A 27,943-nucleotide genomic window follows, 5' to 3' on the forward strand; every position below is an offset into this window, starting at 1 on the left:
AGAAAACTCCTCCACCTGACATGGAGGAAGACGTGATAATGGAAGCTTGACATGTACTCAAGAATGAGGAAGAAGATGGTCTTCTCCTCCTCCCTATTTTTCCTTTGATTATAAAACTGTAGCCCACTAAGCACTCTCAGCATGGCATCCTCTCACCCACCTGTTTATAAACCTCACAAGCATCATATTCTAATAAATCACTTCTTATCTATCACCTTGCCTCTCGCTGCATTTTTTCTGTGCTGAGACAAAAAGAACCAGAGCTTCTTGGAGCCCCTCAAGATGCATTTCTGCAGTTTCAGATGGATGGAGGGAATGAGAAAGAGACCTTTCTAGGGAGGGAGAGAGAGATAGAGAAAGAAAGAATTAATAAAGGAGTTTCCATAATACCCATAATTTTCTCTTTTGCAGATTAAAGTGTATTTAATTATTTTTCCTCATAAAACCTCTGTTGTTTTGTAACTTTGGGAGATTCCCAGGTGAAATCTGAAACTGGCCCTCATAAGAAGACTACAGAAAGAGACCAAAGAAGGAGACAGACCACTCCAGATTGGTAGGTGGCAGTTTTACTAAGCAAGAGATTTCACACATGAGCCTTGTCTTGGGGGACTGCAAGAGGATTAGATCTCTGCACCCATCCTCTAAAATTAAAAAAAAAATTATAGAGACCTTTATGAGGATTATATTCTGCGCAGCCCAGATGGCCTCAACAACACCTTGCTCTCTCAAGGCTACACAACTTTGGAACCGCTCCGGCTACAGGAAGGTGGGCAAACATACACCCGAAGAACAGGGGAGTAGGTGAGGAGTCTCTGATTGCCCAGGTCAACTGGTGGTCATGATCATATACTCCCTGATGACCTCTTCCAACACCATCCTTATGGTATTTTTTTAAGATACTTTTGAAAACCTATTTGGAAATTGTGGCTAAAGTACAAGGGTAGAAATTATTTTTAAAAGGTTTTAAGCTAAGCAAAGTTACAAATGAAAGCTACAAACAAAGTCCCTTCTGTCTCTAGCAATGCCCAAATTTCCTATGCCAGGATGGACCTGAGGATAACAAATAAAATACCAATATCAGACAGCATCTCTTCAGGCCTTATTCCATGGAGAAGTTCTCGGGGGGCCTCAAAAATTATTGGGGTTTAATTTTAAATGTAGCCAGATCAGGCTACACTTAGCAGGATCTTCCACACTAGATGCAGTGCTGACCTCTGTATGGAGTGCAGTACTGCTGTTATTTCTCACTGTAACTTGACCCCATGGATCTCATTCTGTTTGATCATCTGAACTTTCTGAGCAACTCCATACCTGTCTCCACCGGATATGAACTCTGCCATAGCTAGACCTGGAATTTCCATTCTTTTCTTCTCTGGGTCTTAATCTGTTTACAGAAATCAGAGAGAAGAAGATATAAATAGAGGTAAAAAGGCACACACATAAAAAAATTTTAAGGGTAGAAGTGTTTCCAAACACAAGTCCATGTGCCTGACACACAGTGAGCTAAACCAAAGAAGAAACATTGGAGTTTGGAGCAGAGAAAGGGCCATGCACGGAGATATGGGTGGCTTGTGCTCAAAAAAAACAGAACTCCTTGAAGGGTTTCAGTAAAGTATTTTTAATGGTCAGGTGAGGGAGGAGGTCACAGGGTATGTGACCAGCTCCTGCATAATTCTCTGATTGGTTGATGGTGAGGTAACAGGGTGGTTAACATCTTAGGTGCCAGAAGTTCTGGGGGCTACATGTTCATGATCATCATGTAGTTAATTTCTTCCATTTGGTGGTGATTTTAGCACCTGAAAAACTCAGGAAATATGTATCAGATACTATTATCTCAGTATTTCAGAGAGGAGCTGCAGCAGGAAATATAAAGTGGCATCTGTCCCAGGAAGGCCCCATGGGGTCCTGCTCGGTTACAGGAGTAGTGTGTTCAAACATAAATCGGAGATGACATGGGATAAATTCAAGGTAAATAGCAATAGTATGGTAATTTGGATTAACAATTTCTTCAGAACTAGCAACCAATCCTTTTTCACTCTTTCCACTCCCATCAACAAATTTGTGTTCCTGAGAACAGCATGAATACTGAAATTCTAATGTTTTGGCCCCTGAATATTCACTGCTTCCTGGTTTACCAAACTCATCATGCTGCCCCTTCTGATTGCCCTTAAATCTGTGGCCACTTAAATAATAGTCTAGGTTTATGTCAGCGTTCAAGAGGCATGAACCATTTCTATGCTGTTTCATTAGGGAGTAGTGAAGCACACATATATATTTTAAACATTTTCTTATTTTAAGAGCATTCTTAAATCATGTCAAAACTTTATTGAATGCCTTATGTAAGTCAGACACTGTGAAAATCACTTTCACTTTTATTATCTTTCATTCCTTATAGGAAACCTCTTACAAAGGTTTATATTATCCTTGTTTTATGGATGGGGAAACAGAGAGGCATAGAATTTATTTAACACAGCAAGTATTTTACCTATGAACTCTGACTTTAAATACAATTCTTGAAGACATTCCAACCATAATATGTCAGTGACATTCAATCATAATTTTATAGTACATAAAGTTTGTAACCTGTATTAAGCAAAATGAAAATGCAGACTTTTAGTGTTTTATTAAATTATTTTCCTGAGTCCCATGAAAATAATTTAGTTTGCCTTAATTTTTAAATTTTTGGTGTTGAAGTTAATATAGCCATGTGATAAATAGATGAATAATTCAAATTCCAATGATGACGATTATCCATTAGACATTATCTTATCTGCATTGCTGTGGATACTTTTTATTATATACAATTACAAAATTTTTAAACCTTTCCAATTTCCTTTCAAATGCATGAAATTTGTCCTTGCTTCAAATTTCAGTTTTCATTTTCATCATTCCTATGACTAGAATTTTGATTATATTAACCTATTTGTAGTCTACAATTGAATGCAAACATTAAAATTAATGAGAAGAGTTTGAGAAAAATTAATGGTTATCAATGCGCCTGCCAACTAGCTTAAGAAATATAACATTTCCAATCCACTGAATATTTTCTATATGTTCTCTATATATTTTCTATATATTCTATATTCTTATACAACCCCAATTGCCTAAATAGCCACTCCTCTGAATTTATGTTAACCTTAAATTGCTTTTATTTATATTTTTCCATATATATACATATTTCCATGTATAAGAAAATATATATTATATTTATATTATATATAAATAATATATATGTACTACACACACATATACATGCATACATACACACACACACCAAGACAATATTGAAAGTTTTATTACTCATAATGAGGTTTTCTGAAGAGAATAAATAGGTCTGAAAATGACTTGAGGACACAAAGAGCAGGGAATGGTTTTAGCTATTATTATGGTTGGGGTGGAGCCAGGGTGAGACTTCCTGTTCAGACCAGCAGCTTACATGATTTGAACCTCTTATCAGTGCTGAAGGAGGAAGCAATTGGTCTTTATTTTGAGGTTGCCCAGAAATAAGAGGTTGAAAAGTAAAACAAATGTGTGCCTTGGTCATGACCAATGATATCTTGAACTCCAAAGCAGATAAGGGGTGTCTTGATGAAACCTTGTATTGTGGCTTTAGTGTAGGCAGAGATATGTATGATTGTGCTTTATATTTTGGGTATGTGTGAAATAAGATATTTCCAATGTTCTTTATTCCAGATGGGGCAACCCTGGATAAGGAATTGCTGTTTTGGCTATTGGCCAGATCAGATGGCCATACCATTGGAAATGGTCTAAGAGTCTGTAAAATTGTGCAGATGGGGCTGTTGTTGCTCAAGCCATCCATTACTAAGAATGGCTGTCCAAAGTCTGGCCAATTGTGCTGACCCATCTGTCTTGCTCTCAATCAGAAATACCATGGTTAATCAGAGGATGGGAGAAACTCCCCTTTTAGGGCCCTAGCACATGTAATGGTGGTGCTACCATTCATAAATTATATGAATTCCCTTTGCTGTTCTGTTAGTTAATCCCAAAGGACTCTCATGTAGCCAAGAGATTTGGTAGAAGAATGACTTCATCCAGCAACATGGCATCTAAAAGGGACTAAGGATGGGCAGGCCATCCCTCTTGCATAGCAGATATACTAAAGGGCTCAGTGTTGGTTCTATCCTATTAACACTGTTCTCATTTAGCAAGAGGCCAAGTTTATGGAGTGCTTCCTCCATGACCTAAGTTATAATGGACAGCTGCATATAGAAATTTCCATGTCTAGTGCCTGTGAAAACTTCTATTTCAATAATACCCACGTGTATGTCCAGCAATTATTGCCCTAAAGGCAGGTAACATGCAGCCAATAAGAGCAGTTTCTTGCATTAGGAAGCCCATGGATATTTTCTGGCCATAATAGGTGGCTCAAGTAGTCTAGGAGGTATACAAGGAACTTCCTATATGCTGTAGAGTGAAAGAGTCTCTGGGGGGGCACTGTTTGAAGTATCTATTATATTGTAATTTGGACAGACTCTAGAGTTTTTGTTGGAAGGAGGGCCATTCAAAGATGGTCAAATTATGAATAAGGGCATTTCTGGGCTTTAGCAAAATTTTAAATAAGGAATATGTTTCTTTTAAAACCCCAGAAGCCCTAAAAGATATTGAGTTCATTTTAATACTGTGGGTGCCAGTTCAGCAGTCATTTCTTAACAAGTCAGGATGAAATGTCTCATCAACTGACCAAATGATGTCACAAAATGTATTGAAGTAGTGGGGACCAGTACATTATGTGTGGCAGTAGCCTGTTCTTTTTTAGAGCTCCTTTGTGAGTATTTGGATGTCCTGACTTTGTATGTCAAATGAACATACTCACAGAAAAATGTTACTGCTGTGATGATATATCTGTGTTCCTGGAGAAAGTTGGATGCAGTTGAGCCTTTGTCTGCAAATATTGTGTGTGATGGAACAGCTATTACACCCCATGGGTTGACAGTTAAAGGTGTACCATGTCTTTTTGAAGGTGAAGGCACACTATACTTGAAAGGCATAGGTCCTGAATGGAATATAGCTGAATCTATGATGGCAAGGTATCCACCAGTTGCTGATTAAATGGTGTCAGTAATTGTTTTTTTTTTTTAACATCTTTATTGAAGTATAACTGCTTTAAAATGGTGTGTTAGTTTCTCCTGTATAACAAAGTGAATCAGCTATATGCATACATACATCCCCATATCTCATCCCTCTTGCATCTCCCTTCCATGCTCCCTATCCCACCCCTCTAGATGGTCACAAAGCACTGAGCTGATCTCCCTGAGCTATGCGGCTGCTTCCCAATAGCTATCTATTTTACATTTGGTAGTGTATATATGTCCGTGCCACTCTCTCAATTTGTCCCAGCTTAGCCTTCCCCCTCCCTGTGCCCTCAAGTCCATTCTGTGTGTCTGCATCTTGATTCCAGTCCTGCCCCTAGGTTCTTCAGAACAGTGTCTTTTTTTATTAGATTCCATATATATGTGTTAGCATACAGTATTTGTTTTTCTCTTTCTCACTTACTTCACTCTGTATGACAGTCTCTAGGTCCATCCACCTCACTACAAATAACTCCATTTCATTTATTTTATGGCGAGTAATATTCCATTGTATATATGTGCCACATCTTCTTTATCCATTCATCTGTTGATGGACATGTAGGTTGCTTCCATGTCCTGGATATTGTAAATAGTGCTGCAATGAACATTGTGGTACACGACTCTTTTTGAATTATGGTTTTCTCATGGTATATGCCCAGTTGTGGGAGTGCTGGGTCATATGGTAGCTCTATTTTTAGGTTTCTGAGGAACCTCCATACTGTTCTCCATAGTGGCTGTATCAATTTACATTCCCACCAACAGTGCAAGAGTGTTCCCTTTTCTCCACACCCTCTCCAGCACTTATAGTTTGTAGAGTTTTTGATGATGGACATTCTGACCAGTGTGAGGGGATACTTCATTATAGTTTTGATTTGCATTTCTGTAATGATTAGTGATGTTGAGCATCCTTGCATGTGTTTGTTGGCAATCTGTATATCTTCTTTGGAGAATACTCTGTTTAGGTCTTTTGCCCATTTTTGGATTGGGTGTTTTTTTTTTTTTTTTTTTTGATATTGAGCTGCATGAGCTGCTTATATATTTTGGAGATTAATCCTTTCTCAGTTGCTTCATTTGCAAATATTTTCTCCCATTCTGAAGCCTGTCTTTTTGTCTATTTTATAGTTTCCTTTGCTGTGCAAAAGATTTGAAGTTTCATTAGGTCCCATTAGTTTATTTTTGTTTTTATTTCCATTTCCCTAGGAGGTGGATGAAAAAGGATCTTGCTTTGATTTATGTCATGGAGTGTTGTGCCTATGCTTTCCTCTAAGAGTTTTATGGTGTGTGGCCTTACATCTAGGTCTTTAATCCATTTTGAGTTTATTTTTCTATATGGTGTTAGGGAGTGTTCTAGTTTCATTCTTCTATGTGTAGCTGTCCAGTTTTCCCAGCACCACTTATTTAAGAGGCTGTCTTTTCTCCACTGTATATTCTTGCCTCCTTTTTCAAAGATAAGGTGACCATATGTGCGTGGGTTTATCTCCAGGCTTTCTATCCTCTTCCATTGATCTATGTTTCTGTTTTTTGTGCCAGTACCATACTGTCTTGATTATTGTAGCTTTGTAGTATAGTCTGAAGTCAGGGAGCCTGATTCCTCCACCTCCGTTTTGTGTTCTCAAGATTGATTTTGCTATTCGGGGTCTTTTGTGTTTTCATACAAATTGTGAATTTTTTTTCTTGTAGTCCTGTGAAAAATGCCATTGGTAGTTTGATAGGGATTGCATTAAATCTGTAGATGGTTTTGGGTAGTATAATCATTTTCACAATGTTGATTCTTCCAATCCAAGAACAGTGTATATCTCTCTATCTCTTTGTATCATCTTTAATTTCTTCATCAGTGTCTTATAGTTTTCTGCATACAGGTCTTTTGTTTCCTTAGCTAGGTTATTCCTAGGTTTGTTTTTTTTTTTTTTCTTTTGGTTGCAATGGTAAATGGAAGTGTTTCCTTAATTTCTCTTTCAGATATTTCATCATTAGTGTGTAGGAATGCAAGAGATTTCTGAGCATTAATTTCGTATCCTGCTACTTTACCAAATTCACTGATTAGCTCTAGTAGTTTTCTGGTAGCATCTTTAGGATTCTCTATGTATAGTATCATGTCATCTGCAAACAGTGACAGTTTTACTTTTCTTTTCCAATTTGGACTCCTTTTATTTCTTTTTCTTTTCTGAATGCTGTGGCCAAAACTTCCAAAACTATGTTGAATAATAGTGGTGAGAGTGGGCAACCTTGTCTTGTTCCTTATCTTAGTGGAAATGGTTTCAATTTGTCACCATTGAGAATGATATTGTCTGTGGGTTTGTCATATATGGCCTTTGTAAAGTTGAGGTAAGTTCTCTCTATGCCTACTTTCTGGAAGGTTTTTATCATAAATGGGTGTTGAATTTTGTTGAAAGCTTTTTCTGCATCTATTGATATTATCATATTTTTTTGTCCTTCAATTTGTTAATATGGTTTATCACATTGATTGATTTGCATATTTTTAAGAACCCTTGCCTTCCTGGGATAAACCCCACTTAATCATGGTATATGATCCTTTTAATGTGCTGTTGGGTTCTGTTTGCTAGTATTTTGTTGAGCATTTTTTGCATCTACATTCATCAGTGATATTGGCCTGTAGTTTTCTTTCTTTGTGACATCTTTGTCTGGTTTTGGTATCAGGGTAATGGTGGCCTCATAGGGTTTGGGAGTGTTCCTCCCTCTGCTATATTTTGGAAAACTTTGAGAGAGATAGGTGTTAGCTTTTCTCTAAATGTTTGAGAGAATTCGCCTGTGAAGCCATCTGGTCCTGGACTTTTGTTTGTTGGAAGATTTTAAATCACAGTTTCAATTTCAGTGCTTGTGATTGGTCTGTTTATATTTTCTATGTTTTCCTGGTTCAGTCTCAGAAGGTTGTGTTTTTCTAAGAATTTGTCCATTTCTTCCAGGTTGTCCATTTTATTGGCATTTAGTTTCTTGTAGTAATCTCTCATGATCCTTTGCATTTCTACTGTGTCATTGTTACTTCTCCTTTTTCATTTCTAATTCTATTGATTTGAGTCTTCTCCCTTTTCTTCTTGATGAGTCTGGCTAATGGTTTATCAATTTTGTTTATCTTCTCAAAGAACGAGCTTTCAGTTTTATTGATTTTTGCTCTTGTTTCCTTCCTTTCTTTTTCATTTATTTCTGATCTGATCTTTATGATTTCTTACCTTCTGTTAACTTTGTTTTTTTTTTTTTTTTGTGCTTCTTTCTCTAATTGCTTTAATTTTAAGGTAATTCTTAATTCTAGTTTAATTTAATGTAATCTATTACTACTTAGTTACTCTTCATAACTGTTTGATTTAATTTTTTGCTTGGTGAGTCAGAGTGCCTTTGTCTATGACAGAATATTTTATGACTATGATGAATTTGGGCAAAACAAGAGTTCTCATGGTTAAGGTGGAGTATACCTGTTTTCCTCTATTTTACCTTTGGTAACTCCTCTCAGATTAAAGAGGAAACTTTGTTTAAAACCATTGGGATTCAGGGACTTCCCTGGTGGCACAGTGGTTAAGAATCTGCCTGCCAATGCAGGGGACATGGGTTCGATCCTTGGTCTGGGAAGATCTCACATGCCACGGAGCAACTAAGCCTGTGTGCCACACCTACTGAGCAACAAGAGAAGCCACCACAATCAGAAGCTGGCACACTGTAATGAAGACCCAATGCAGCCTAAATAAAGAAATTATTTATTTTTAAAATTTTTGAGATTCACAGAATAAACTATAATTTATGCCCTAATATTAATTAAGGCCATGAAGTTTTGCAACCTGGTAAATTTCAACACAATTTAAAATTAATTCACGGGCTTCTCTGGTGGCGCAGTGGTTGAGAGCCCGCCTGCCGATGCAGGGGATGAGGGTTCGTGCTCCAGTCCGGGAGGATCCCACATGCCATGGAGCGGCTGGGCCCATGAACCATGGCTGCTGAGCCTGCGCGTCCGGAGCCTGTGCTCCGCAACGGGAGAGACCGCAGCAGTGGGAGGCCCGCGTACCACAAAAAAAAAAAATTAATTCACAACCTATGTTTGTGAACTATGTTTTAGAGGCAGCAAAACCATCAGTGCCATTTTATTTTTCTTTTTATATAAATTCTTTTAGTAAATTTTGAATCTCGCATCGAAATTAGAAAATTGCAGACATATGACTCAGTTTTCTGTTTCTTCACCCTGCATCTAGTTGCTTTATATATATTTTTAATAGTTCTGTATATAATGCAGGGGGTTTAGATGAGTCCTCTTCACTCTGCTTATATGTATATCTTTCCTCCTCCAGAGAATCTCAAGTAATTATTATAAAATTTAAGAGCTTCTCCTATAGTAGTGGTAGCTTTACTGAGTTTAGGGACTTAGACTTAAGTCAAGTTTGAATTCATACTTTGGCTGTGCCAGGATGGTGTCTTGGATTTCTTTCTTGTAACCAGAAGGATCATGATCTTCTGGTAAAAGAGGAATAGGTAACACTGACAGAAAAGACATTTTTTAAATTTATTTATTTATTTTAGTGTCTTAGCAAGCCACCTGCTTTTAGAAATGTAAAAATTAGTACACCACATAGTGACTACCTTTCCTCCGTAGGAGTTGGCACCCAGTGGGTCTTGCAGGGTTGTCAGTCTTCCTGTGTGCTCTACAGGATGGAAGTCTTAACCTGGCTGGGACATCAATCCAACAGTCACATGGATAGAGTATTTCTCTGGAGCCTAGTTTCAGTCACTGCTTATGATGGAATTAAGAAATGTTTCAGTCTGAGATATTAATAAATCCACATTGAGGCACTTGCCCCAGGGTCAGTGTAAAGAGAGCCGTAATCCTTTAATGCTGTTCTCAAAAACTAGTATCAAGGGCTTCCCTGGTGGCACAGAGGTTGAGAGTCCGCCTGCCGATGCAGGGGACACGTGTTCATGCCCCGGTCCGGGAAGATCCCACATGCTGTGGAGTGGCTGGGCCCGTGAGCCATGGCCGCTGAGCCTGTGCGTCCAGAGCCTGTGCTCCACAATGGGAGAGGCCACAACAGAGAGGCCCGCGTACCACAAAAACAAAACAAAACAAAACGAAACTAGCACCAAGACTTCTGATTTAGATAAGCTACATCTGTAACGGAAGCTTGATGGACCTAAGTAAATTCAGCACAAAGCAGCATAGTTCAAAGTGCAAAACAACTCAAAAATAAAATACTCTAGACAGCAGGAAATACAGCCAGCTAGCAAACCAAAGTAAGAGAGACTCCCAGTGGTGGTGATCATCTATACATGGCTTTCTGAGGCAATTATCTTGTAGTTGTCACATGGAGGCAAGATGGAATCTCCCACCTAAAATCTAGTACAGATATTGAGATGCCACACTTGGACTAAGAGGTTTGAAAAGGTTTATATTCAAATAAGGTTTTCTGAAAGAGTAAGGCAGTTAACACACGGGTCCAGAAATATGTTGAAAGAACAAGGAGGGAGAACTGGCTTTGTCTGTTACTATGGTTAAAGGCTGGATTTGCCTGTATGAGGCAAATGAGTGTTTCCATGACTGATCTGGGGTTTGCAGGTTCTAGTACCATTTTCAATATTTGTGTCCCCCCTGCTCCCCTCCCAACCACCACCAAGAAATTCTCAGACACTATCTAGGGGCCCTACAATTCAACTCAATTCTGATACTATCTGCCCAGAGATAGCATCAAATTCCACAGATTGGGGGCTTAATCCCACAAGACAGCTCCCCCCCATTCAGAGCCCATCACAAGTTTAGTTTGTGACCTTTCTTCTGACCAATGAGCTGTAAGTCAGAGGTCCCCACCACCCCCTCCTTTGGTTTGATTCACTTACTAGTGTGCCTCACAGAATTCAGGAAGATGGTTTACTCATTAGATTCCTGATTCATTACAAAGGATATCAAAAGATGTGAATCAACAGCCAGATGAAGAGGTATATAAGGTGAGGTCCTGAACAGAGGAGCTTCTGTCTTCATGGAATTTGGGGCCTGGTATGGTAGCATGTGGAAGCAGTCTGCTTTTCCGACCTGGAAACTCTTTGAACCCCATTCTTTTCTGTTTTTACAGAGGCTTCATTACATAAGCATGATTGATTGAATCATAAGCCCTGGCAGTTGATTCAGACTCCAGACCCTCCTCTGTCCCCGGAGGTTAAGGGGATGAAATTAAAAGTTCAAATCCTCTAATCACATGATTGTTTCTCCTGGTAACAAGCCAAAATCTTTAATTGTGGTTCCAAGGTCATTTCATTAACATAACAAAAGACACCTTAATTATTCTCACCACTGGAGATTCCAAGGGTTTTAGGAGCTGTGTGCCATAAGACAAAATATATATTTCCTATTATAAATTACAGTATTACAAATCTGAACTTCCCACTGGCACCAAAGGAGGGAGAACCTGGGCTTTTTTATTGATTTGTTCAGATTTGGTCAAGAAGGGTGAGGGAGGAGCTGTCAGCACTCAAATGTCAAAAATGGAATCAGACTCCTTAATACCTTTTTAAAAATTATCAGGTTTAGGGCTTCCCTGGTGGTACAGTGGTTAAGGATCCGCCTGCCAAGGCAGAGGACACAGGTTCGAGCCCTGGTCCAGGAAGATCCCACATGCTGCAGAGCAGCTAGGCCTGTGTACCACAATTACTGAGCCTGTGCTCTACAGCCTGCACTCTAGAGCTTGTGATCCACAACTACTGAAGCCCTCGTGCCTAGAGCCCATGCTCTGCAACAAGAGAGGCCACCACAATGAGAAGTCTGCACACTACAATGAAGAGTAGCCCCTGCTCGCCGCAACTAGAGGAAGCCCACACGCATCAACGAAGACCCAACACAGCCAAAAATATACAAATAAAACAGATAAATTTATAAAAAAAGAATGATCATGTTTATTAATTTATTTTAATTGCCATATAACATTCTTTTGAACAAATGTAACATGATTTATCCATTCTATTATTGATATAAGTTAGAGTTGTTTCACTTTTCTTAAGAAAATCAGCTGCTGTAAGAATTTCTGAAATGCTGTTCCTCCAGCTCTCTAGGCAATCACGTTCCAGCAACTTTGCATATGCTCTTTCCTCTGCCTGGAATCCTGGTTCACAGACATGCATAACTGCCTCATTCACCTCATTCAGATCTTTTCTCAAACTGCCATTTCTAAAGAAAATGTCTCATCAATTTCCACTATTGAGGTACCCTTTTTTGCTTTATTTTTCTTATCAACATCAGAATTATTTTACTTACTCGGTTTAATATTTGTCTCTTCCCACTTGAATGTAGGCTCCATGAATGCAGGGAACTTTGTTTTGTTCACTGTTACATCTTCAATATCTTGATCAGTGCCTGGTGCAATGTAGAAATTCAAACAATTTTCAGGGAATGAAAATGCATTTTTGTGTAAATGAGCAAGAGTTTCTCAAGACATATACCTAACAAAGAAGTTTCTGGGTAGTAGTGTATAGTTATGTTTACCTTAATAGGTAATGCTAGTTTTAAAAAGTTGTACCAAATAAGAGCTCCGAACGCTCACAAATACAGGTTAATGACCATTTTTCCCCTTTTTTCTCCTCTTTATCTCCTCCTCCTCCTCTTCTTTCTTCTCACTCTTTCTTTCTCTTTTTCTTGTTATCATTTGTCAATCTGAAGATTGCAAAATTATATCTTTGTGGTTTTAATTTGTATTTTCCTAAAAATCAATATGGTTCCTTGCTAATAAAAGTATAGTTCATATGTTTTGCCTTTTTTTTCCAGATATTTTTCATCTCAGTGCAATATAATTGCTATATATTCTGGACATTAAATTTGTAGCTATCATTATTATTGGAAATATGTATTATACATTTTTTTAAGTCTTATAATTTTCACCTTAAAGATTTTAAACAACTTCAGATTTATTTCTAAATACATCACATTCTATCAATATTTTAAATGGAATATTTTTAAAAGGACATTTTAAATATTCATTGTTAATATATAATATGCACTTTTTTACACTGATTTTATATAAAACATTGATAAACATTTTTATTATAATAAATTAATATAACTATATTAGTATATTAACTTTGGATATGGCAGTCTGATTTTCTTCTTTGCAAAGCATATGTTCTATTCTTTAACTTTCTGATATTAATGCACTGGTTACTATCTCTGGTTCAGTGTTGGATAGAAGTCATAATAGTAGGCAACATACCACTGAGTATAATGTCTATTGTGCTTTTGGTTTATTATTTTTATTGTTCAACAGGTTTAGGAAATTCCTCTCTATTTCTGTTTCATAGGAACTTTAATCAGATGTGTCTAATTAGGTACATCAGATTATTTTTTCTACATGCATTTTTATGATCGTATAAGATTCAATAAAATAAATATAAAAATGTAAACCATAATAGAATATCATCAAATCTGAATCAGAAACTTTGTTGTCCATTTTTTCTTTTCTAATAATCTTCCCTCTTCAACAACCCTTCATGACATGTGTTCATCAGGACTCCTGGCTTCATTGAGAAATACTGATACCTTCTTGGGAGCATTAAACCTTCTTTTGTTAGCTTATTACATCTGACTTTCCTTGATGTAATGATGATTGTCTTTGGTTATTTAGTTTTCTATTACTTGTTTTTCAAGACCCTCTGTGCCTTCTGTGACAGTGTGAAAGGTTGTTTGGATTAATCTAGTATTTTTAGAGTATTTCTGTAGGTAATACTTGAGACATATTGTAATAGTAGTGTACACATCTATATTTGTGTCTATGTGAAAACTTTCTATGAAATATTTTTCCCAAACAATATTATATTATTGACAACAAGGAAAACATGATGAGTGAATGATTATTAAATCCTTTACTTCACTGTATTCTTAATAGAGGAGTTTTCTGAAATATAATTACTGATAGGCAGAGTCTGTTCACTGAATGTGTGGAATGTGCTAACAGACAATCTGATAATTATGTCTTCAATCATTTGTCTCCCTCCATGGTCTTTACACATATTTTATCAGAATTCCCTTTTCCATCCCTTGTCTATAGATCTCACACATTACATGGTTTCATAGTTTTCTAGTACCTTTTAGCTTAAGTTCAATGTCATTTTCAGGTATGTGAAAGACAGTCCAATCTAAACTGATGCTTTAATCTTGTATTCAATTTTAAGTTTCTTCCATCCTCTAGGTTAAGCCTGGCCCATGACCTGTATGGGGAGGTCATCAAGGAGATGTGGTCACTGCTCATCTTTGGTTTACCCTCTCTCCTTCCTATCCTGCTACTCTGGATACTCAAGGCTTGAGGAAAGGAAAGGGATTGGTAGAGAAAAGTAACAGTGTCCTTTACTTGGTTGTAGGTTCTCTGATCTGTCAGAGGACTCCCTCAGAGAATAGGCTCAAATTTGAATCCTTTGTTATGAGCTCTTTGGAGAAGAAGGTGAAAAGTAGACACTAGTCTCTACTTTCCCTGAATTCCTGAAGACTCATGATGGTTTCCCAAAGTTTTTGAGTACCCTGCTAAATGCCTGGGTTCATATAACCGACAGACAACACATGTCGTGTTTAACTCAGCAACTTCCAGATAGGGAAAGAGAGAGATGCTTTTCCCATTTTCTTGTAAAAATCTGCAAACATGTCTCCTCAAGGACTAAAAATGGGAGGATTCTTCACAAAATCTTCCATTGTAATGAACGTTTACCTTTCTTTTTGTAAAGGCTAAACATAAGTGACTAATGTGGTCACTTCTTAATAAGACCTTAATTGTAGTTCTGGGTTTTTTTGTTTGTTTGTTTGTTTTTCTGTTTTGTTTTTGTTTTTGTTTTTTTGTGGTACGCGGGCCTCTCACTGTTGTGGCTTGTCCCGTTGTGGAGCCCAAGCTCCGGACGTGCAGGATCAGCGGCCATGGCTCACGGGCGCAGCCGCTCCACGGTGTGTGGGATCTTCCTGGACCGGGACACGAACCCGTGTCCCCTGCATCGGCAGGTGGACTCTCAATCACTGCGCCACCAGGGAAGCCCTGTTTTTTTTTTTTAAATAATATGGGAGTTACTTGTTTCCTTTCTTCTCTGCTTTAGGATTTAGGCAAAATCCTGGAAGACCAAAAAGCAACACAAAACAAAACAGCAACAACAGATTTCTATTCCAAATTCTGTTTTATAGCTATGGAGGGTGTGTGTAGACTAGTTTTGCTGGGTATTTAATTTCTTTAGTAATTCAAGTGTCTGCCTCAAGGGAAAAAAAAAAACTTTCCTTTTCCAGGTGTGGGTACAAATGAAAAAGAAAGGTAAGATAAACAAAGTTCATGAAAATTTCATTTTTACTATCCCAAACATATAGTGAAAATTATAACTTATAAAGAGTAAAGCACTGTGAGAAATATTGCATCTGTATTGCTTATTTTTTAACCTGATGGCCAAAAATAAAATGCTAGGATTTGTTTCCACAAGAAAATAGTAACCTTACCAAAATGAACTGTACTATAAGTTATGGAAATACTGAGATATAGAGGCAAACAAATAGATATAATTTTATATTGCAAAGATGAGTGTGGTCATATTATACTTGTGTTGTACAACTGGGGAGTTTTTGGAACTCCAGAGAAAAAACTTTGATTGTTATTGATCATTCCTATTATCCTCCAGCCATTATTGGAAAATTTTAACTATTAAGTGCTGGGGCCATAAAGTTAGTTATCACTAAGCTCGAAAGTGTTATGTTTTATATTTGTGAGTTATTTTCTCAAATTAGGACAAAAACTCTGCAACAGATTTCATGAACACATGCTCTTTTCCCCTTCCTTCTTCTAGCATCAATGTTTCTGTGTTGCAGTTAATTTAATTAGTGCTTTAGTGAATTGCTCTCCATGTCAACTTGGACAGTTTCTTCCCTATATGTTTTTATTTCTAAATGTAATTTGGCTTAGACTTTATAGACATTATATGGAAATTTCCAGCTAACTACATGACACCATGTTTTTTGGGGAAGGAAGAAAACAACAAATGAAAGAAAAAAATCATTAATCCCTGTAGATAATTTACTTTATATAAAAGTTTTTTTAAATGGTTTTCCCACTGCCTATGTGTGAAACTAGCATCATTACATCAGTCTGTTTCAATCATTGTGTCTGTGTCTGTGAATCAATAATTATTCAATTACTTTAAATAATTTTGAAAGAATCTCTCATTTGGGATTTTCAGGAAGCTAATTTTATAGAAATTGAACTGACAAAATATTTTGTCCCTTCCTACCTGATGTATAAGTAAAAAAAAAAATCAATAACAATAAATTGAAATGTGTTTTCAATTCAAACAGTCATATTATTATTCCAACTGCTGCAGTACAGAAGATTATTTTACATAGAAGCAACTGTGCCTGTATGTGTGTTTGTATACTGCATCCATATGTAAATAGGAAGGAAACAATGACTAACACAGATCCTACAAGCTGATGATGTCTTTCCTCCATAAGCTCTTTGGTTGCAAATACTATTTATCATTTTGTTTTACAAGAATCAAGGAATATTTGGAAATCTTAAAATGAATAGTAAAGTTGGATTTAACAGATTTGCAACATATGTAATGTATGCACATCTACCATCACCCATATAACATTGACTAAGAAGTTAATGGGCAATACTGACCAAACCTAATGCTTCAGGGAGAACTTTTTAAAGTTTAACAGACATTGTCATGACACTTCACACAAGGAGATATATTTCCAGCTCTGTCTTTAGTTAGGAAGTTACACTTCCTGCTCAAGAAATTTAGAATATCTTTACCATCACCTCATCCTATAGAGTGAAGACACATACAGAGCCTTCTTGCATGCAACAACCATCCCCAAGTTTAATGAACAAAGACTGAGCATCATTTGTAACTGAGCAGAGCAGACTGCTTTATGTGACAACCTGGCCAAGTCAGAATATATACTTACCCACAAGTTAAAACGTATCAGGTTTCATTTAATAAAAAGGACCTGGGACATTAATTAGAGCTCATCGGTGTTTTGTAGTTCTGAGGACCCAGTTGTGAAGATCACATAATGGATCTGAAGTCACACTGACTAGATAAGGATATGATAGTCAAGATGGAAACAGAGGGGCAAAGGAATAGGAGGAGAAGAGGAATTGACATATGATTACAGAGATCCCAATTTTATTTTTATTTCAAGGATTAATACATTATGAAAAATAACTAATGAAAAAAAAATAAGGTCATGATTGAGCTGTTGTGATTCATGGCAAAACAATCATGACAATCTAAAAGTAGAAGAAATATCATTGGTAATAATATATTATTATTATATTACTATAGTAAGAAGTACATGGTAAAATGAAAAATCTTAGCATAGTTGGAGAATAGATACCAACAAGCAATTATTTCCTAGGGTATTTGGTCATTAACAGAAAGGGGATGTGATTAAGCTAATAAACACATATCATTGAAAAAAAAAGTCAAAGTCTCTCTCTCTTTTTTTTTTTTAGTTTAATGAATTTTACTAAAATTTCATGATTTGGCAGGTGAGAAAAATCCAAACTCACCATTAAGGGCCTACTGAAAAACACACCTGCCTCATCCTTTCAGCAAAGGTGCATCATTATCACATGGCTCCTATGCAAATTTTGAACCTGGAGAGGGGTAATAACCTTATTAGTATATCAAAATCTTGAAGCCATTCAAAGTTCTGTAATTAGAGACAAAGGAAATACTAAATAAGTTTTTTAATACTTTTTTTACATGCACTATAAAATAGAAAATACATGACAGAATATCCTGGATAGACAGAAAAGTCTGTTTTATCTGAAAATTCAACAACATAAACATTCTGTAAAACATGAAAATAATATGAATTTGGTTTTTTATCTCTTGATTTATCCTGAGTTAATTGTAATCAACAAGTATTGTACTTTACATAATTACAAATAAACATTTTGTCTTCCTCTTCCTAAGAAAGATTGGAAGACTGTTTCAGTTCCTTAGTGGAAAAAGCATACAGACATTGCAGGCCGGTGTATGTTGATGTGCCTATGAAAGACATGGGATGACTTGTTCAGTCTTTTCATACATACAAGTTATACTACCTCTATTAGGCTTTAGATAGAGAATTTATGTACAAATATATGGCATATACATAATGCATATAATCATATCTATGTATTAAAATAAATGCAGATCTTACTACATATGAAACACTAGGATTAGTGTTTTAAATACTATATTAAAAAGTCTAATCTGCATAGCAATCTAAGCAGTCTAAGATGAATGATATTATACTACTGGTTTATGTTTTTCAAAATGTCTCTCGAAGTTTGGACATGGTAGAAAATATCACAGGCATCAGAACATAAACTTAATGGGAATCAAACCCGGCAATTTATGAGTTCAATTTTATATTTTCCCTAGTATTATTTAGAATATCTATAGGTGTTATTGTTCTTTCTCATTGTCAATATCCTTAAGTGTTAAAATATGATTTTATCAGTTTATGAATAACATATAATTATAACCCCACTGTTTTAGATATTTAATGTAAAATCTGGCATTGAACAATTCATTCCGTCATTTGCTAAGAGGATATTGTATTTCAGGATTACAGCAAAAGAAAAATGTATGCATGTGTTCATATGTAATATATAATAAATATACATTATATAAAGATAAAGCCAAAAGTTAAGTCAAAAATTGTCTAGACCAATAGTAAAATGCATGTAATCAATAAAATTACTACATGTATGACTTACATATAATGTGTCTCTCTATATATATGTATCTATCTATCTATCTATATATATATGTCTTTAATATTTTTTTAAGAAAAATATTGTTTAGCAGTTATAGAAAAAATTTGCTTGTCTGGAAATATATTTTGGGGGAATACCTTTGATGTTCTTTCAAAGTAGACCCTCAAAAAATTGACAACATACTATAAAAATTCTGAGCTGTAAAGTTCATTTTACAATACTTTGAAATGTATCACCACTTATCTTCATGCCAAGTGACCATTTAGAAATTACAAGTTTCATTCTTTTTCTCCAAAATAAATAAATAGAATTATAGAACATTACATAGAATTATTCTACTTATTCAGATAAGTAGAGATTCATCAGAGTGGGAACTAAGATTTTAAATTTATATACATAATTATTCTACTGGGCTTACTGACATTGTCAATAACTTTAAAAAATCCATTGAAAAACTAGTGTTCAGTAGAAATATTGACGACAAAGAATACTTTTTTAAAAATTTTATTTATTTATTTTTGGTTGCGCTGGATCTTCATTGCTGCGCGTGGACTTTCTTTAATTGTGGCGAGCCGGGGCTACTCTTTGTTGCGGTGCGCAGGCTTCTTATTGCAGTGGCTTCTCTTGTTGTGGAGCACAGGCTCTAGGTGTGCGGGCTTCAGTAGTTGTGGCTTGCAGGCTCAGTAGTTGTGGCTCGTGGGCTCTAGAGCACAGGCTCAGTAGTTGTGGCACACAGGCTTAGTTGCTCTGTGGCATGTGGGATCTTCCCGGACCAGGGCTTGAACCCATGTCCCCTGTACTGGCATGTGGATTCCTAACCACTGTTCCACCAACGGAGTCCCAAGAATAATTATTTTAAAGAGTACATTCATGAACATTTTGAATGTTATGAAACAAGATAGAGAACTAAATAATGTAAAAGCACTTCTGAAAGTCATTAAAATGAAGAGGTTTCCTAGTGAAATTTGTTGGAACCAAGATTGAGTAAAATTCTTAATGTAATTTATTTTCATTTTATTATTACAAAATATTAACTTGTTTTTTGTCTACTAAAAATAATATTGGTCTCTAAACTACTGTTAAGAGATGGTCTCTTAACAGTAGGCTGATTAAGAGATAAAGGCTGAAGCTTCATTAAAGCTCTGAAATTTCATAATTTAGAGAAAGAGATATTTTTGTTGGGGTGAATAGGGTATGACTATATTTTTCCAAAACCTTTATAATACTGTTAATCTCAATGAAAAAAGTAATACTATATATTTCATTTTAAAACATTTTGCATTAAAGTTAAATTTAGTACTAGTCACAAGAAGAATCAAATATTTATACTAAAGAGAATTTAATATGGTAAAATAAATTGAATTTTAAATTGTATCCAGTTATAATATGGAACATTATTCATTTTTAGAGATTCTTATAAAAATCAATTAAGAAATGAAAATATAAAATGCTAATGCACTTAGATGTAATATCTCAATTCAACTCAAATATTTGACTCTGTGAATATTGTATACATACACACAAAATTTGTGTTTTCATTTTTCTGAGGGTATTGCAATTATGAAATTATATATATATATATTACACACACACAAATACACATATCCTTGTGTGTATTTTTAATATAAATATGTGTGTATAAATGTAACCACAGAAAAATTATCTTAAGTATATTATATACAGAATAGATGTGAGGATGAAATCCACATATAATTCTTAAATATTTTTATCTGTTGCTTTAAATTTTCTCTGCAAGTAAATTTTTAAAAACTTATTTTATCTTTAATAATTACCACCATTTTATTACAGTATGAACTTGTTTGAATAAGACATCTCAATACCCTTTCTTGAATGTGTGTATTCCTATGAGCAGACAGCCACTTTTACATCACCCCCAATAAGTTTCTGCTCATGTGGAATATTCAGACATCTCTCCAATTTTTTTATGAGTTCCCAAATGGCAACTACTATAATCATATTCCCCCAGATCCAGTTGTCACCTGCCATATTTTTTTTCTCTGCCTCAAGACTCCCCTTAGTCAATGCATCACTTGTAAAACTATGCAAAGGAACCTCACCATTGCTAAGGCCAGTAGACAATTTTCCCTGACACATCTGATTTGAAATCACTAAGAACTTTCTTTCAAAACCCTGCAAGCAAAAACTGGATAACTTGATATAAACATTAGAAAAATCACCACAACAGATCATGTATGGACAGCCTCAGTGCCTACTATTTATGGGTCGCTCATAAAATTCACTGGAATACCAGATGGCATTGACAGACATTTGATCTGTAAACCAGGAAATTTATCAGATTGCCACTACTATCCTCAGTCCACCACTGAAAGATGCTTAGAGTCCAATATCTAAAAATTTTCTAGACTGACTGCCATGTGAACTAAAAACTGAGTTTTCTACAACCATGAATTTTAATTTTTTCTTTTGTTTCCATAGAAATGGCCCTCATTAAATGCCTGATTGGTAGCACCATAAAAAGGACTAATTTAGATACCCTCACCCTACTTTCATTTACAGCACTGCCCCTTGAAATAAGACACTACTGTTTAACTCAACTGACCTATTCTCAAGACTAAGACTGTTTCAGTGAGGTTTGGAACAATCTATCAACTCTGTTTCTGGATGGCAAAATTTCTTGGGGAAATTTCAAAAGTGGAGTGGGGGGCAGGAATGAAGGATAGCAGAGTATGCCACCCTCAGAAATGCTACTTTGGTATGAAGATTATTTTGAGCTAAAGGTACATGAAAAGCAGCAGATAAAAGAAGAATGTTTTGACCTCCCCTTTCCCTTCTGAAAACAGAAGACAAAACTCCCATGTGAAAGAAATCTTCCCTATACCAGGAGGAAAGAAACATCCGTAGTATCAGAGATGGAACTCAAATCCCAGAGAATTTTTCTGGTGAATTAGAAGCTAAGATGAGCATAGGATAATCTGATATTATCATCTTCTGTACCATAGGAAACTGTGAGCCTGATTATTGAAGTAGTTTATGAACTTCCATATGAAACATCCTTACAGTATCGATTTATTTACCTCTCTCCTGTTCTCTCTCTCTGTTACTATTTAAAAAAAAAATAACTTATCTTAAGTTATCCATGTCAGTGTTGCATGCTGAGATCATCAGTGGGAAATACCCAGAAGTTTCTCAGTTTCCCAGCACCATCTAGTAGAGTTTTTAAGGCTCATCCCTTCAGTGCTACAATCTAAAAACATCTTTTTGTCTGTAGGATCCTTGCTTCACTAATGACTGTGTGTCCCTCTCTTTTCCTCTATTAAAGCCTTTCATACTACAACAAATAGGAGTTCTATTTTCTTGTCTAATCCCTAATAAATGCCCAAGGCTATTCAATTGTTTCAGTAAGAAATAAATGGCAGCTGAATGTATGGAAGTGATGCTAACTAAAATATAACAGCATAAATTTGAAGACAGAAAATTGAATTGACAAGAATTGCTGGTTTATTTCTATAACCAGACCACTTTCTCTGGGCCTATGCTTGGTTTACCCATTTTTCTTCTTATGTGTTTAATGCATAACAAAGCAGAGTTAATGGGACTATTTTTCTGCATTTTTTAAAAATATGCTCAGAGGTTTAACAGTTTTTTAAACTTACTGTCTCCTTTGACAATGTTCTAGTCATTCAAACTAATTGCTTTTAGTCTCTATGAACATTTTGACAATTGAATCAAACATGGAGTGGAGTTTGCCACTGAGAATTTCTTGGGTTTCCATTATCTACACTTTTTTTTCCTTCTTCTCCTCTACTTCTTCTACACCAACCTCAAAAGAAAACTAAGCTAAAAAAAAAATGTAAACAAAGAAAACAACACAACCCCCCCCCAAAAAAAACACACACACCAAAAAAATCAAAGGGATAACTCTCATGAATACTTAAATATTATTTACAGGGATAAGGATGTGGCTTAGTCCATCCAGGCTGCTATAACATAATATCACAGACTGGGAATCTTATAAACAGCAGAAATTTATTTCTCCCAGTTCTGGAGACTGGAATTCCAAGAGTAGGATTCCAGCACGGTCTGGGGAGGGCCCCTGTCCAGGTTGCAAATTTCTTGTTGTATTTTCACGTGGTAAAAAGTCTAGGGAGCTCCCTCAGGCCTTTTGTAATCTCATTTATGAGGGCAGGGTCCTCATGACCTAATCACTTTCCAGAAGTTTCACCTCCTAATGTCATTACACTGGGCATTAGGATTTCAGCATGTGAATTTGAGACAAACATTCAGACCATAGTAGAACTAATCCTTGAACATCAGTGCTCTAAAGGAAAGTATGTGAATTGGGAAGAAAAGATAATCTATTTGGCACAGCAAAGATGCAGTTTTAGCAGATACAACAATAATGGCAATGGGGAATGTCTGAAACCATTCTTGCTTGTCATCACTGGGGCTATGAAGGTGCTACTGGTATCTAGTGGGTAGAGGTCAAGGCTACTGCTAAACATTCTACAGTACACAGGACAGCTTCCACAACAACAAAAACAGCAAAATTCTATTGTCCAAGATGTTGACTATAAATGTTGAGAAAGATTAGATCACTCCCTAACACCATACACACAAAAAGCTCAAAATGGAGTAAAGACCTAAATGTAAGGCCACAAACTATCAAACACCTAGAGGAAAACACAGGCAGAACACTCTATGACATAAATCACAGCAAGATCCTTTTTGACCCACCTCCTAGAGAAATGGAAATAAAAACAAAAATAAACAAATGGGACCTAATGAAACTTCAAACCTTTTGCACAGCAAAGGAAACCATAAACAAGACCAAAAGACAACCCTCAGAATGGGAGAAAATATTTGCAAATGAAGCAACTGGCAAAGGATTAATCTCCAAAATTTACAAGCAGCTCATGCAGCTCAATATCAAAAAAACAAACAACCCAATCCAAAAATGGGCAGAAGACCTAAATAGACATTTATCCCAAGAAGATATACAGACTGCCAACAAACACATGAAAGAATGCTCAACATCATTAATCACTAGAGAAATGTAAATCAAAACTACGATGAGCTATCATCTCACACTAGTCAGAATGGCCATCATCAAAAAATCTAGAAACAATAAATGCTGGAGAGGGTGTGGAGAAAAGGGAACACTCTTGCACTGCTGGTGGGAATGTGAATTGGTACAGCCACTATGGATAACAGTATGGAGGTTCCTTAAAAAACTACAAATAGAACTACCATATGACCCAGCAGTCCCACTAGTGGGCATATACCCTGAGAAAACCAGAATTCAAAAAGAGTCATGTACCAAAATGTTCATTGAAGCTCTATTTACAATAGCCCGGAGATCGAAACAACCTAAGTGTCCATCATTGGATGAATGGATAAAGAAGATGTGGCACATATATACAATGGAATATTACTCAGCCATAAAAAGAAACGAAATTGAGCAATTGTAGTGAGGTGGATAGACCTAGAGTCTATCATACAGAGTGAAGTAAGTCAGAAAGAGAAAGACAAATACCATATGCTAACACATATGTATGGAATTTAAGAAAAATAAAAATGTCATGAGGAACCTAGGGGTAAGACAGGAATAAAGACACAGACCTACTAGAGAATGGACTTGAGGATACAGGGAGAGGGAAGGGTGAGCTGTGACAAAGCAAGAGAGAGGCATGGACATATATACACTACCAATCATAAGGTAGATAGCTAGTGGGAAGCAGCCGCATAGCACAGGACAATCAGCTGGGTGCTTTGTGACCTCCTGGAGAGGTGGGATAAGGAGGGTGGAAGGGAGGGAGATGCAACAGGGAAGAGATATGGGAACATATGTATATGTATAACTGATTAACTTTGTTATAAAGCAGAAACTAACACACCACTGTAAAGCAATCATACCCTAATAAAGATGTTAAAAAAATAAATAAATAAAAATTTAAAAAAAAAAAGCGAATAATAGAGGATGATCTATTTTGTTTGGGGAGCACTTCTACTATGGAGAAAGTAGCTTTCTCATTGAGAGTTCCCTTATTTATAAAATAAAATGGAGAATTCTAACCCTTGGGTTAGAATAAGAAAAATACCTGTCTATGAAATCATACGTTCCTTAACTGGACCAAGGAAAGTAAAATAATCTCCTTGGATAAAGTGATTTTTTTTTTCTTAAGTTTTCAAGCCAATACACCTCACAAAAACCTCTAAAACAGTATTAGAAACAGGCTTAATGACATGCAGACTATAAATCTGATAGGTGGATTTAAGAGATTTTTCCGTCTAGAGGAAAAGTTGTTTTATATGTTAAGGCATTTCTAGTGCTCTGAAAACCATATAAAGAGGCACCTCTGGGGACCTTCTCTACCCTTTCAGCTGACAGTAATAATTATGTATGTGCTGAATGCTTAGTCACCAATGGCTTGATATTAATGACTGGAGTGCAGGTTTATTTGTGGCCTTAACCATTACAGTGTGTATTCCCCTCCTCATTCTAATCATCAAACACCAAAATGCACTAAGCTTAATGGGGAAAAGACAAATTACCAGATCTTAAGAATTTAAATGATTTTGCATTCCTGGTATGCTATTAAGTCAGTTAATTGTGCTTAGAGATACTACATAGAATTCTTGCTCATTGGTTTCTTGTTATTATGGTGGGAAGTTCCACTGATATGACCAGAATCAGTGTTATTATGGACAATGAATTTAAATTCTACACTTAAATGGAGACAATGGTATATAACATAGAAAAGCGAAAGAAAAAAAAATAAAATATATTTATAGGAAGCAAAATGATTTTTAATATATATGTGCAAAAGTCAAAATGTGAAACGGATTTGGGGCAACCAAGAAGAATTTAATTGTTCATATGAGGTAACAAAGAGAAAAACCTTCTGTGAGCTGATCATTATAAATCCATTGTAAGTTAAAAGAGTAGAAAAGATTAACTTAGGGATTTGGGGGCCATTTCTCAAATAAAATTAGGAGAAAAGAAGGAAACTTTAATTTTAGTGTTGAATGAAACCAATAAATCCTTTAAAGAGTGTGTGTGTGTGTGTGTGTGTGTGTGTGTGTGTGTGTGTGTGTGTACATATATAATTCCCCCCCTGAGAAACAGCGCTATGGTTTCATGCTTCACCAAAACAACAAATTTGAATATATATATATATATATATGTGTGTGTATATATATATATATATATATATATATATATATATATATATATATTTGAATTTTAAACAGGTCAGGTACCAGATTACTTTCCAATAATACATAGTATCCAATTAAATGTTATGTCCCCTTTCAGTGCACTCCACTCTCACCATCCTCTTGGCATAACACTAGTCTATTCCTTGCTTATTAAAATGTACCATATCAAACTCACAGAATATGAAGTTCAAGAAAAATTACAGTAGCAAATGTAACATATAAAATAAAAGAAAGCACCATTCCATGGCAATGTGAGAAAGAAGTCCAATTATTTTTCTGTTATCTTGTAGAGTTTAGATGTCTACATAGTGTTGCTGATAGAGAGAACAGTAGCAGAGTAACTAATATTAGCCATACTTTTTTTAGCCTCAAAATCTTCTTAAAGATGTGCTTCTAAGGATGGCTAGAGAACTGAGAAAAGTGGTGTCATTTCTGATAGGAATTATTGGAATGGTCAAGTTATGTAAAATTCATCAAATCAGCCACATTCTCATTCTATTTCATCAATATAAAGAGAAGAACATAAATTGTTTTTAACCTGGAGTTTTTCATATAGCAATATCCCCATAATAATAGTAAAAAACTCTAAAAGTTAAAATTAGAATGCATAATAAAGTGATCTTTGCCTTGGCAAATTTGAAAATAAAAAGGTTATAGGTCAACATAATTCAAAATGGTCAACATGATGATATCCTTATGACACCTCAGCAGAATCTTGATACATCATCAAAGCCATAGTCTTTTCAAAGATGGTTTATCAGTTATCTCTTTATTCTTGTCCTGTAAACATTCACATGCTCAACAGACCTTGCGTTGCTGCTATAAAGTCTGCAAATTTTTTTAAAGGTTAAAAAACATAAAAATGGTGCCAAAGGAAAAGCATCAGATTGAAAAAAAAGAAAAGATGAGTTAAAAAAAAAGTCATACCACTATATGAAAATAAATCCTGAGTGTATGCATTTAAAACACTTGTACCCACAGCAAATATACAAGGTTAATAAAGCTATTCACTTACTTAAGAAATTTCAAATTCTGGACTCTATTAATCCAAAGCAAGGTGTTTATCTTGATTTGACACTGGATACAGTACATGAGGAAAAGAAAAAAGTGGAGTCATTTGCCAGTGTTCTTTGTTTTCCATATCCATTGGTTTCAGAAACCAATAAAGTTGCTATATTTACAAGGAATGCATCAAAGATTAAAATAGCAGAAGAAAATGCAGCTGCATTTGCAGAAGGAACTAATCTGATTCAAAAGATTTTGAATTATAAAATTCATGCAGATTTTTAAGTGGCTGTTCCTGAAGGAATGCCTGAGACTATTCCATTAAAGAAGAAACTGAAAAAAAAGATTTTCCAAGCTTATTCAAAATTCCATTGGCCATTACATCCCCCAAATTTGAGTTACTTAAAAATGGGCATAAAATTAAGGTAGATGAAGAAAGAGAGAACTTTCCGGAGACCATAATAGCAACATTGGATCAAATGACCAGATAGCGGCAGTGTGCAAACAATTATCAGTGAAGTTTGTAGGACAGACCTCTGAGTTGCGGATCCTCTGTGGTGCATGCTTTACTTCATAGTCCAAGTGAAGACTTTTACTAAAGATGGAGTCTTTGATGTCTAAACAAGCAAAAATCAACGAAAGAAAAATAAATGTTGCCTAGAAGTGTTGGTTTATGAAATTACTTTCAGTAGATTAAGGAGCAAGAGAGAAAATAATAAAACTATGAAATTTCTATATTTGGTGCCTTGTTATTTCTTGCTGTGCACAGTTGAAAGTGAATTTTAACACCAAAAAAGGAAGTCTTATAATTGCAAAAATAAGAAAATAAAAATTTCTGTGTCCAAACCTTAATGAAAAGAAGTCAGGATATTGAAAAGGACCCAAATGTCAACACTTATTTTGTTGATGTTTTGAAATTGTGAGAAAAATCATTAT

General features: G+C 35.6%; 1 pseudogene across 1 annotated transcript; it reads left to right on the top strand.

The window, feature by feature from the left end:
• Positions 1 to 1,947: 1,947 nt before the first annotated feature.
• On the top strand, positions 1,948 to 27,668 carry LOC309962567 (large ribosomal subunit protein uL1m-like; annotated as a pseudogene). Its single transcript has 2 exons — positions 1,948 to 1,968; positions 26,849 to 27,668. The product of its transcript is annotated as a large ribosomal subunit protein uL1m-like (transcript).
• Positions 27,669 to 27,943: the final 275 nt, after the last annotated feature.

This window comes from Leucopleurus acutus (assembly GCF_964270905.1).
Source record: "Leucopleurus acutus genome assembly, chromosome: 5".
In the NCBI taxonomy this organism is placed as follows: domain Eukaryota; kingdom Metazoa; phylum Chordata; class Mammalia; order Artiodactyla; family Delphinidae; genus Leucopleurus; species Leucopleurus acutus.